The 12,787-nt window shown below is 37.4% G+C and overlaps 1 protein-coding gene across 3 annotated transcripts in view; it reads left to right on the top strand.

Annotated features, from left to right (window-relative positions):
* BMPR1B (bone morphogenetic protein receptor type 1B) overlaps positions 1–12,787 on the top strand; it is a 373,138-nt gene that overhangs the window by 154,060 nt on the left and 206,291 nt on the right. For all 3 annotated transcript variants that reach the window (XM_070392526.1, XM_070392498.1, XM_070392490.1), the window contains exon 2: positions 6,735–6,836. The gene's annotated coding sequence lies outside the window, so the exon portion shown is untranslated. The remainder of the gene's footprint in view (positions 1–6,734; positions 6,837–12,787) is intronic.

The raw sequence follows: 12,787 nt of genomic DNA, 5'->3' as shown, positions 1-12,787 counted from the left end.
CTCTGTTCTGATTATCATGGCCTTAGTTTAGGACCCGTGCTTTCTCACCTTGAATCACCATACGTGTCCCTTAACTGGTCTCCCTGCAGCCAGTTTTGCTCCTTCCATTCTAGCATCTGTTAGTCAAGGTGACTTAACAAAAACTCATTCTTAAATAGTTCCTCAGAATAAAATGCAAAATCCTCAGTATGGCATATGAGACTCTTGGATATATGGTGCTGCTTAAATCTTCTGATCTTGTATTTCATCACATGTCTGTGATTAGCTCCCAGTGGTCTTCAGAACCTAGCTGAAGCATCCACGGTAGCTCAGATCTGCCCTGTGCCCTGCTGTTCCAGGTGAGCTCTCTGTCCCTCCCTTGTGCTCCTGTGACACATGTGTTGAACTCTAAGACAATGTATGGCAATAATTTGTTTGTTATACTTTTAGTATTTATGGAGAGGATCTGTGATGCTTTGCCACATATACTTATTATTTGTAAGTATTTAACATAAAGCCAGTAAGGGTACAATAGGAATATTAAATGAATTAATGAGTAACCATACTAAGATCAATAGAACCCACATTCTATTCTGAAGTAACTCACTGCCTAGTGAGATTTATAAGTACAAGTAATTTAGAAAAGCCATCAGCAATTATGCTAGAATGTGGGATTAGCTATTAAAACTCATGTTTTTAAGTAGGAAGTGATCAAATGCTAATATTTCAAGAGACTATCTCTTGAGGATTCTATATGATAAAAGCCTAATATGCTGTGTCTGGTGTCTGGTCAGCCAATCAAAGTGTAATATGCTAATGATATGCTAAGGCCACTCAACCGCTCGCTATGATGTGCACTGTCAACCAGGGGGCAGGCGCTCCAACCAGTAGGTTAGCTTGCTGCTGGGGTCCTGTGAACAGGACTGAGTGAGATGGCACACTCTGGAGCCCTCCCGTGGTCTCTTCCTGGCTGGCCAACCTCCCACATCCCCCCCTGGCCCTGATCATGCACTGGTGGGGTCCCTCAGCCTGGCCTGTGCCCTTTTGCAATCCGGGACCCCTCAGGAGATATGAGAGAGCTGGATTTGGCCTGATCCCACAGGCCAAGCCAAGGGACCCCACTGGTGCACGAATCCGTGCACTGGGCCTCTAGTATATAATAAAATGACACAGAAATATTCATGACATTCAACCGTCTCTTTGAAATGAGGCATCATTATAACGTTTAAGGTATCCAGAGTACTTCACAAAACATTTTTATTGACTCTTTAAAACCTGTCTTTTGTTTTGTCAGTTTTAGGAGAACTCAACAAATGTGCAGCAGGGTGTATTAAATTTCTGGACATTTAGTTGGCTAGCTAGGATGCATGGGGATCAATGCTTGTTTTTCTTTTCCTTTCTGAAACTACTTATTATTACCTAATAAGATTGCACATGATTTTGGCCTCTGACTCTATGCTTTATAATTAATTCACTAATTACCAGAAATATAGTGCTTTTTTTTCCTCTGTCAAAAACAAATTTAAGAGGACATAATGCATTTTTAAGAACTTGGGCCTGTTTGATGAACTCCCAGAGTTAAAAATCAAGGGGGCAAAATTTTGTAGAAAATAGTCAGCGATGCCTAACAATTTTTAAAGTTATAAATGACTGTGTATCATGGATTTTTACATTGCTTAGCATAACCGAGACTGTGAGTATTAACTCTTTGATTCCAAGGACAGGATCTCTTTAATTGGTTTTTAAGTCATGATTCCAGAGCCCTAGAATTCTGAAGGATGTTTAAGGAACCTTGTGAGGAAGCCAAGGAGTAGGTGGGCAGGCTGTTGGTAGAGCTCTGTGGCCCTACCTTGCATCTTCCCCTCTTCAATCACATCCGCTGTTTTTATGTTGTCTATTGGAGGTGTTTTTTTTTTTTAGTTTTTTTTTTTTTTTTTAAGGATATTATTTAAGAGTGGGGGGGGGGGGACTTCTAAAATACTTTGGAAACCATTGGTTCACTTGATGCAAATATTCGAGGAAATCATTTTGTTGACAATCAGGAAACCCATGAAAATAGAAAATGTACAACATTTCTTTCATTAACTACTGTTTCCATGAGCCACCTACAGTGACATCCTCAGAGATTTGGGGGAGAGCTGTACAGTTAAGGTGCGACATGAGCAAGGTATCCTGTCTCCTTTGTTTTCCATCACTCGCAGTCAGCCCATGGCATTTCCATGTCTGGTCATTAGAACCTTTGGACCAGGGCCTGACTAGGATTGGGGGAAGTGGGAGGTGGGAATTTGGGGAACAGCGAGAAACAGAATTTTAATGCTTCCTAAGAGCAAGGGAAAGGGTTGCTGATTTTGCCAGTGTCATGGTGTTCTCATCATAATGCTAAGTACTTTCATTCCAGGAAACTGAAGACTCAGGGCAGAGTTTTATAGATTTTGGCGAAAGGCTGTTCCAGGGGAAAAGTAAATGTTTAAAGGTGCTGACCATTCCCCTAACTTATTTCATTCTTTTGGTTCCATACTTTTCTTTCCCACCCCAAATAGGATTATCCTAGGTGTAAAATCCAGATCACTACCATAGTAACCACACAAATACAGCACAAAAAAGTGCTATTTGTTTTGATTTCGTAGTGATGGAAAGAAAACTACACAGAGAGCTGTTTAAGGGACATAGATGATGGTACAAAAAACGTTGTCTATAGGAGATGAGTTGGAGTGTACTTTGCCTATACAATAATTTGTATCTGAGAAGTAGAATCTGGGGAGTAACTGTATCTTTTATACAGTTTTAAAAAAGTTGGCAATGTTGAAAACAACTCACTTTCAAAATGATATTTTTGGGGGGAGGGAAATTGAACTGTTAATCAGAAGCATGGGATTCTTTGCAGCAGAGATGGAAAAATATGCATTGCCATATGCAAAGAAGGTTGAGGGCAGTTTATCATAAACAGATGAGTATGTCAAATACATCCACACACACACCCCTGTTTTGGCCTCAGAAGACAAAATTCTAGGGCCACAGATAGAGAAATATTGTGTATTTGTACATCTCTCAGATAAGTAGGCGTTTTATTTATGCACATATTAAGAGGAAACAGTTTAAGAATAGGGATTAATCATACCTGGGGCAAAGATATTGGAGGTTATCAAATTTGCTGGACCTGGTTAGAGTGAGATCTGAGCAAGTGGTGAGAAAGTCACCCAGAAGGTTCTGATTCATCCTTTATTCCACTGCTGATTATACAAGAAGCATCACTGGACTCCGGACTCAAATTATTGAAGTGACTACAACCGCTTCAATTCTAATTGTAAAGGCAATATGTGTAGAATATAGTTCTACTGCCCAAAGTAACCTCTGTATACACTTTGGTGTCTTCTTTCTTCTTTCATATGAGTGTGCATCTTACATACAAAATCTATATAATACATTTTAATATAATGTGAATATTGGTATTAAAATTTGAATCAAAATGCACATGATTTCCTAAACTGCATTGTGGTTTATTCATTTAACAATTCTTTATTTTGTGCCTGCCATAACCTAGGGATTCCCGGAATTCAACATTCCCTGAAAGCATGGCATTTAATGACTTCTTAATATTCTATTACATGGTCATTTATTTAACTATCTCCTTATTGTTGGGCATTTACATTGTCTCAGTTTTTTGCTATTATAAATGATATTAAATTATTATCTTATCTAATTTTTTCTATGTCAGTATATCAGATTTTTTTCTGAAGTAAAAGCCCAGTAAATGTAATTATATTGTAATAATCCTCAATTTAATGGCGCTGAGTTTGGAGAAAATTAGCCAAACAATAGTAACAAATGTAAGACATAATCACTGCGGTCGTCTTTTCAGTCATCCAGAATTCTAGATGGAGTTTAAATGGCCTGGACTTGAACATCATTTTAGTGTGGGTGTATCACCATTGTAGCATAGTGCAGTTGCCTAGTATGTAACAGATATTTGTTATGACAGATGGTGTCATTGTACACCGAGTTATTCATCTCTCATGATTGTTCTTGACATCTCAACACCCAATTCTTATGCATAAACAGCTCTTAGAGCCTACCTGATCTCTTACACTCTTCTGGGTCATTGATGCTATAAAAACATTTCACTGTACCATGGCCCCACTGAACAAAAGAGAAGGAAAAATTTAAAGAGAAAAGAAAATTCCTGCCCAATGCATAGGTGTTCTGTTGTCTTGCATGATAATAAACAAATTTTGCTTTTGTTGAATTTTGAACTATGTATGGTATTTGGTTCTTTTAGAAACACCCTGCAAGTAGCTGATGGCTATAAGATAAAAGATAAGCCATAGTTCTCCTTCTCCCTCCCCTTTCTCTTCCCTTCTGTGGGGGTATGTGTGTGGGCGTGTGTGTGCACGTGTGTGCATGCTCACACATTCTCACATGTCTGTTTTTTCAAATATGCGATTCGGTTCATTCATTTCAGTCATTTGTAATATTCACAAACATTCAGTCCAAAGTGTTTAATCTTCCCACGAAGCGCTTCAGAGATTCGTCATATGAGATCATTGGTTTCTCTTTAGTGCTAAGTCATAGCAAATTATCATCTTTTTTTAGGTTGATTTTGTAGAGTGTTAAATGCCATTTAAATTTCCCTTAGATATGAAGCCATTTATTTTTCTCCTAATCACTTAAAATAGCAAGAACTAATCAACCAGAGTTTTTCTCCTGGTTATGAATACACCAATCTACCCCTGACTCACGTGCGTGTTTCTGCCTTTAGGTCAGTGGGAACTTGTCCCAGCCGTGTTTTCTTTATTTCCCTTCATTCCTAATTTCTCTGAGGAACAAATGGCAGCATAGTTAAGCATTAGGAACTTGTTGCCGAAGGTGCTAACCTAAACATCAGTGCCAGGATACGACTGAGACTTAATAGACTAATTAATTTGTCTACTGCACCCCTGACCTGGGGATTTCGTACAATGGGCTATACTCAAGGAACTGAGAGTCTGGTATCCAAAGTAGAGAAATGCAACTTTGTGTGCTTTATACATCAACATGCAATTAATACTGGGTTCTTTAAGAAAATAGATTTTGAAAATGGAACTTTATTCCATCACATGTTTTTGAAAATACGATACTGCAAGATTCTGTGTGCCTTTTTGTTTGTTTTCTTCTCTGACATTTTATAGCAGTGCTACACAGAACCCTCACGTTATTTAACCCAAATGTGCAGCTGACCTCCAGAGGAGCCTAATTATAGAGAATACCACAGGTCCTGAATTACCTCTTCTAAGGGAGGATGCCCTCACGACCACAGTAACTCGTAGGAACAAATAGGAACTTGAAGCTTGAATGACATTTTAAAAAGTGTTTGCATTATGAATTCCTGACTGTGGTGTTCATGTTCCTTTCAGTAAGAAGATTAGTTTTATTTCCTCTTATGTTCCTTTTCTCACTTCTCTTTCATGTTGGAGACAGTTTAAATATACTTGAAGGGCAGTTAACATTCGACTACCACTGAATCCAGGGCACTGGATAGAAGCTCAATTGAATAAATCTATTCATATTAGTTTGTCAAGCTATGGGTTATGCTTCTCTCTGGATCTTGAGAACCCACAGAGAGGTAACAAATAAATGCTTTCCTGTTAGGATTTTATTTAGAACAGAATTTGTGAATTTGGAAGCATTCATTAGACCACCAAATGTCTGCGGAGCAAACGGCAGGCACTGTGGTAGGCACCGCGGATAAAGCGGTGAACAAGAGTGACTGTTCCCAGCTCTGCTGCAGCTGATGGTCCAATAGTGGAAGTCACACAGAGTACGGTGGTTACCCCTTATTCGAGGTTTCAGTTTGCATGATTTCAGCTATCTGTAGTCAACCGCAGTCTAAAAATATTTAATGGAAAGTTCCAGAAAGAAATAATTTATAATTTTAAATTGAGTGCAGTTCTGAGTATGGTAATGAAATATTTTGCGGTCCCGCTGCATCCCTCCTAGGATGCGAATCATCCCTTTGTCCAGAGGAGCCACACTACCCGCCCCTTCCTTACTGAGTTGCCATCTCAGTTATCATCTAACTTTTATTTTGGCATACTGTTACAATTGACCTATTATTAGTTATTGTTGTTAATCTCTTAATTTATAAATTAAACTTTTTCATTGGTATATTTGTATAGGAAAAAACATAGTATTATATATGCATCCCCTGGGGGCCGTCTTGGAACATACCCCCTGTGGATAAGGGGTACTACTGCAAACACAAAGAATAACAACAGAACTCAAGACAAGGCTGCTGTGATGCAGACAGTGGAACAGGGTAAAGGGACAGAGAGCGACTGGAATGTGTGTGAGATGTTATGTTAGCCATGGCATTAGGGAATAGCTTTCAGGAAGGCTATATTGGACCTGAGAACTAAAGGATGCGATGGTAGCCTTTGGGTAGGGGCGGTCCTCATTCACTTATTGGCAGTCAGTTCACCTGAAGGTGCATATACAAGATTTTCATGCACTTCTCAGTACAGGTGTGCTGCATGGACGTACTCAGAGTCCATAACGCTCAGAGCTGATGCTCAGAAAGGATACTAGCTAAATGAACAGAATAAATAAATATTGGCGTATGATTTCAGGGGAAATTGCTTTGTCTTTCTAAAGTTATGTTGCCTCCAGTAGTGGAATAAAAGATTTAGGTGTGTGCATTTTTGTTTTGTTTTTATGGAAATGTGAAGTGAGCCTCACACGGACAGTTTTTGTAGTTATATATTATTTCTTTTATTTTGCAGGTTTCAGCGTGGTCAAGAGAGTGAATGTATCGGAAGTGGGTGTACCTTGCATGAATCATCAAGAGCATTGTATGCTATAAACATCAGCAGCATATTTATCTGGTTGGTATTCTAAATCAAGTCAGACTTGGCCTGATAGTACACCTCTTAGAAATTAAACCATTGATATTAAGGGAAAGACCATAAATTGATTTTGTGTATCAGCTTATGTTGGGACAATTCACCACGTGTCTAGCGAGGCCACGTATAAGTTAGTTACGGTGTTAACAAAGTCGTTTGAATTCCCGTGGGGTGTGTGTGTGAAGGGGGTGGTACTGGTGAAGGCAAGAAGTCAAATGGCGTAGAGGCCAAGTGAAAAGAGTGACTGTGGACTTTAGGTACTGCCTGCAAGTGAATGTTATTTGTATCCATTTTTAAAAGAAAACCTGGCGAACAGGTATGTTTGCAGCCCTTTGACAGGTTGGGGGTGGGCAGGGGAGATGAACATTGGAACATTTAGTGTTTGAAAGACAGTCCAAGATCAGTAGATAGATAAACATAGTTTCCAGTTTAGGCTTTAAAGTTATTCTTGACCTGTTTCTTCTTGTTTTTTTTTTTTCATTGGGAACTGCAGTTTTAAAGGTAGAAAAAATATTTCATTTATTCTCGAACTAAGAATGGATTTGATTTTCAGCAAAAATTCATGTTATATGTTGATGTTGTTCAGAGTCTTTTCTTTGGCTCTTCTCTCTACTCGCTCAGTTTAATTGTATTCGCCCACGTCTATGCTTTCAATGATTATGATTCAATTCCTCGAATCCCTTAGTTCAGATCCTTATCATTTCTCAGTTATACTCTAAAATAGTTTCTTAATATCTATCCACTTTTCTCCTTTCCAAACTGTCCACCATTTTGTCAGCAGAAAGGATATCTGATCCGACCACTCTACCTTCATTGACAGTCGATGCTTCCAGGATTATGTCCTTTGGTATATATGTCCTTCAGCTTCATCTCATCCTTGCCTGCCATTCTCATCTTGTCACTTGGCTCTATCCTTTCTATACCTGTATGCATAGCCTATGAGTTTTCTATAGTTTCTCAGTTCATTTGCTTGCTCATTCGTTCATGGTTTTGTTCCTTGGCACTTTCTGTTCCGTTTCTTGAATGGCATTCCTACTTATTGTTTACTTGGGAAATTTTTTATTTATCCTTCATGATTATATTTAAAGAAAATATTTTTTTCTCTATCATTCTTTCCCTGGCAGAGGTAGACACTTCCTTTCTCTCCTTCCATAAGCCTTGAATACATCTCTGGTTTGATTGTCCATATAAACTTTAAAATGTTTCCTTGGCTCTCTAGAGTGCTCTGTAAACCCCTTCTGGATAGACACTGCCTTCTGTTTTCCTCTTTATCCCTAGCCCTCAGCACATTAACTAGTAGGGCTTCAATTGTCATGTGTTGAATGAGCAAATTAATACATGCTTCATATTTAGCACATGATATTTATTATGGAACAAAAATTATAAGAATATGATTTAGTTCCTCTCAATAAGGTTGTGATTTTGTTTGGTGGACAAGACTTAAACACATGAAATAATTAGGGAACACAAGATAAGGCATAGTGTACAAAGGAATTATTTATATTATAAAAGTTTAGTTAGTAGATATACATACACATATACTCATACAGGTACACACATACCTACATACAGTAGGTGGAGGAAGAGCAAAGGTCAAGTTTAAGTATGACAGAGGCTTCATGAACTAGATAAGAGTGTAATGGGATAGTGAAGGGGTGTACCTTAGTGAGTCTTAGATTGTTTATATAGGTTTAGTATAAAGCCAAATAGTAATCGTTTTTATTTGTAAAGGGCCACAGATAAAACAGGAGAAATTAGAACAATGAATGAAAGTTGAGTTGGGTTCTTGGTATGTGTTGGAAAGAGATTAATCCATGCATAGTGAAATCTGCACTGAATAATTAAGTCCTAAATGCAGATGCCTGAGTAGGAAGGGGAATGATTGACAGAAGGATCTTACAGTGACAGTAAGGTAACTTCTCTTGGGCTGGGTTTAAACAATAGCTGTAAACAGTGTTTATTGGGATCTAAGATGTTACAACTAGAACACTGTTCATCCATGTGGGGAAAAGGAAAACAAAACCAGAAATGAAAGCAACACAAACAAGTCAGATTCATTAGTTTGCAGTTTGACAGTGAGAAGGGTTTACGTTGAGTAGATGAGTGGATAAAAGAACTGTGGTACATTTATTCAATAGAATACTATGCACTTGTAAAAAAGAAGGATCTCTGAACGCCTGAGACATCATGGAGGGACCTGGAGAGTATTATGCTAGGTGAAATAAGCCAGTCAGAGAAAGACAGGTATCACATGCTCTCACTTACATGTAGAATCTAATGAACAAAAGAAACTGGGGAGCAAAATAGACCCAGAGACATTGAAGCATGCAACGGATGTATTTCAGAGGGAAGGGGTGTGGGAGGTGGGAAGAGATTAACCAAAGAACTTACATGCATATATGCATAACCGTGGACACAGACGTAGTGCAGTGAAGTCCTAGGGGTGGGGTGAGCTCGGGGGAGAAAGGATTAATGGAGGAATAAAAGGGGACATCTGTAATACTCTCAATAATAAAGATAAATTAAAAAAAGAAAATGAAAAGACAAACAGAAATTAGTTAATTAAGAGAAACCATCTTCCTGAGGAGTCAAAAAAAAGAAGAAATGAATTGGAGTGAGCAGGAGGTTCACAAACAGCAAGTGATTAAGTCTACAAAGGCTGAAATCTACAGCCACAATATGTACTATACATTTCTCATTTTCATATTAGTTTCCTGAATGTATTAAAGATAAAGCTGACTCAATCCAGGATGTATGAAGCAGAAAGAAAATTTAGGGAACTTTATACCCATATCGTTCCCCAAGGTCCTTTGCACGTTCCATGGTCTTCTGTGCGTGTTTTGTAGATGGTGTCCAGAGTTTTTATTTGTCCTCATGGGAGAAATAGCAAATACTCATACTCCATCTCAGTCCAGAATCACTGCGATTTTTACAAATTCTTTTTGGTCCTTGGAACTTAGGATTGGAATATGTTCAAGCTTTTCAAACGTAGGGAGATAGTAGCTTCAAGGCACTGTGGAATCTGCGGCACCACAGAAAACGATTAGATTAATAGCTACGTTTACCACATACCAAACTCGCTTTCAAAGCACCTTATAATTTCCACAATACCCTATTTCTATGACAACCCTATTTGGAAGGGAGACTAGGGCAAAGAGAGGTATTTGAGCTTTGCCCAAGATCCCAGACAATCTGATTCTATAATCTGAACTTTTAATCACTGTGTCCCCTCTACCATTTGAGAAGGAAAAATATTTTTTAAGGCTCTGAGATCCTAAATTGGGAACCAACAACTTTCAACAAATGATTAAGGAAATTGATGATGGAACCAGATTCCTAAAGTGATGGATTCTTATGAGAATTCTGTATGTGAGCCAAAAAGAGCTACAATTAAAATTTTTAATTTTTCCCACATTTCTCCTTTGCTCTAGAGTTAATTTCACAACTTCTATAATTAAGGGGTAACCCAATACTATGAGTTTAAAGCCAGAGTAATAACTAAACTTTTCAACATAAAATTAATGGTTCTTGACAATGTAGTGGTCTGTGATATTATTAGGTTGTCATGAAAATTTTAAAATTGCAATTTGAAAGTGAGCTTGAGTGCCCATTGTACTTGCAAATTTGGAAATTTTCCTAGACTAATGCAGTATGAATCTGTGCTTGATTTTGTCAAGTTTGTAAAAATTCATAAACTTTGTTATTTAAAGTCAGGACCAGAGGAAACTGATAACTCATATTTCATATCTAGCCATAACTTCATTATTTTCTCATAATTCCTTGATAGAGGCAATCAGGTAGAGGTGATATATTACTCATACAATTTTGTAATATGTAGCAAACAATCTCAGTGGTCTTTTTAGAGTTTTTAGGGTTAGTGATTATATTTTCTGATTTTCAGAGGTTGATGTAACTTTCTCCAGATATTACGTAGGAAAATGTCTTGTTTTGGTTTGAGACATTTTAAAGCAGAAGTCATTTTAGGATACCTTGACCACAATTGAAGAAAGCCAACACTCATGAAAGTACCTGGAGAACTTCAACAGTGTTCTAGTTAGTGTAGCCAATGCTGTAATATGAATTGTTTATCTTGAATCAGATACTAATTACAAATTAATCTGATACTACTTCCTCCCCCCTTTCTTTTGGTCTAGGAACTGGGCCAACAATACTAATGCATTTGGAGTATGATGATGATGATGTAAAAATCAAACATTTATGAAATAACAGAATACAAATTCAAGATACAATTAGATACTGGATTTGGTGTGTGTGTTTTTTTCCCTCTGACTTCTTATAAATAAATTCAGGCTTTTGCAATATTGCTTTTGGGATCTTCACCATGCCTTAGTCCCTGCAGATAAAAATTTCTTTAGTCTTACCAGAGCTTTACGTCTTTAAAGATTCCTTTTTGTCTTTACCACAGTTGTTGAAGCTGTGAAGAAAGAGTATTTACTGAGTTGTACAAGACACATAGGCTGCCTTAATATGAGCTACATTGCTAGTTAACTTAGATTATTATTCAATTCAGTGTTTTGGGATTTTTAAAAATCATGTCAGCTATGCATTTAGGCCACTGTAACTACACCAAATTTATTCCTCTCCTTTATGCCGAATTGACTATATTACCAAGCTCTATTATTTTATCCTGTGTTGGTCTCCAAAATTCACCCCCAGAGTTCATTCTCACTTTCACAATTTTCTTCATAATTTTCTTTCATTCTTGAATGACTGGTGTTTGGCACAGACTTTTAACCGATTTCTCTGTTTTAGTTTTCATTAACCCACTGCATAAAAGTTGCTCTGAATTTTGAGGTACTTGGGGCAGGTGTATTATAACAATGCAGTAAATGATTATTGATTGGTTAGAAATGAGTTCTGAGTTCTCAGAGATAGAAATTTAGATACTTCATTTGAATGTTGGGACTTTTAATGATGACAATATATGTAATGAAATGCAGCTAGGTTCTTTCTTCACTACCTTTTATATTTTAGTTATAAAACTTGAACCCTGGCTATCCTGTAGGTGATAAAAGAGAAAAAAGAAACTGGTTATTTATTTTGAGTGAGTAAACATTTAGTAGTTCAAAATGGTAAAGCTAAAATTAATATTTTCTTCATATGTATTTCCTATATTTATTTGTAAAATATATTTAGACATTGAAAAAGATAAAAATTGTTATGAAAGTTTTAGCAGGCAATATGGGCAACATAAAGAAACAAAAGTCAGCATTTTTATAGACCTTTTTCACATATCTGTGATATTGTTGATTGGCAACCATTCATTTTTGGGAGCTTATTTCACCGGGTTGCTCTGTGTTTTCGAGAAAAGAAAACCCAAAAATGCTCATCTAATTCTAGTTTGTTGCTTTTTCATCAGAGCGTTTCAATAAACTTTTAATTGTTGATGCTGAGAAGTGTGCAGTAAAGGTTGTGTGAGCAGGGCTTGGCTTCTATTGTTTTGTGTTTCAAATATCACTCATCCATTTCCAGCAGGTGTTCTGCCAGCTGTGCCCCGAACGTTTCAAATGGTTGAGAATCTGTTTCCATACTTACCTTGCATTGTGGCTGTTTGCTGTAAAAGGAGTTCTCTGATTACATAGTTTTCTGACACAGCCGAAGACCGGCAGAGAGAAAAGCCAGTCTAATTGGAAGTGTACCTGCATGTTGTTATTGCGTCCAGAGAAGGAAGAAGTGGGAGGACTGGGATTGTCTTGTGTGTAGCTCTGGTGCTGATAAATGGGCTTTTCTTTTAATCGTGTATATTTTGGCACATATATTTATGTTGTGGCAAGAAGGAATTTAAATGGAGTCAGGATAATTTTATTTTCACAGCTGCTGGAAGATACAATATAAGAGTTTGAACACTCAAAATTTTAGAGCTAGGTGGCTTATTAAAATGGAGGGAAAGATCTCTTATATTTTGCCTGTTT

This window comes from Myotis yumanensis, unplaced genomic scaffold, assembly GCF_028538775.1.
Source record: "Myotis yumanensis isolate MYYU_CA2020_CCGP unplaced genomic scaffold, mMyoYum1.0.hap1 SCAF_1, whole genome shotgun sequence".
NCBI classification, from domain to species: Eukaryota; Metazoa; Chordata; class Mammalia; order Chiroptera; family Vespertilionidae; genus Myotis; species Myotis yumanensis.
The sequence above is the reverse complement of the archived record's forward strand: the minus strand, read 5'-3'. Positions and strand labels throughout refer to the sequence as shown.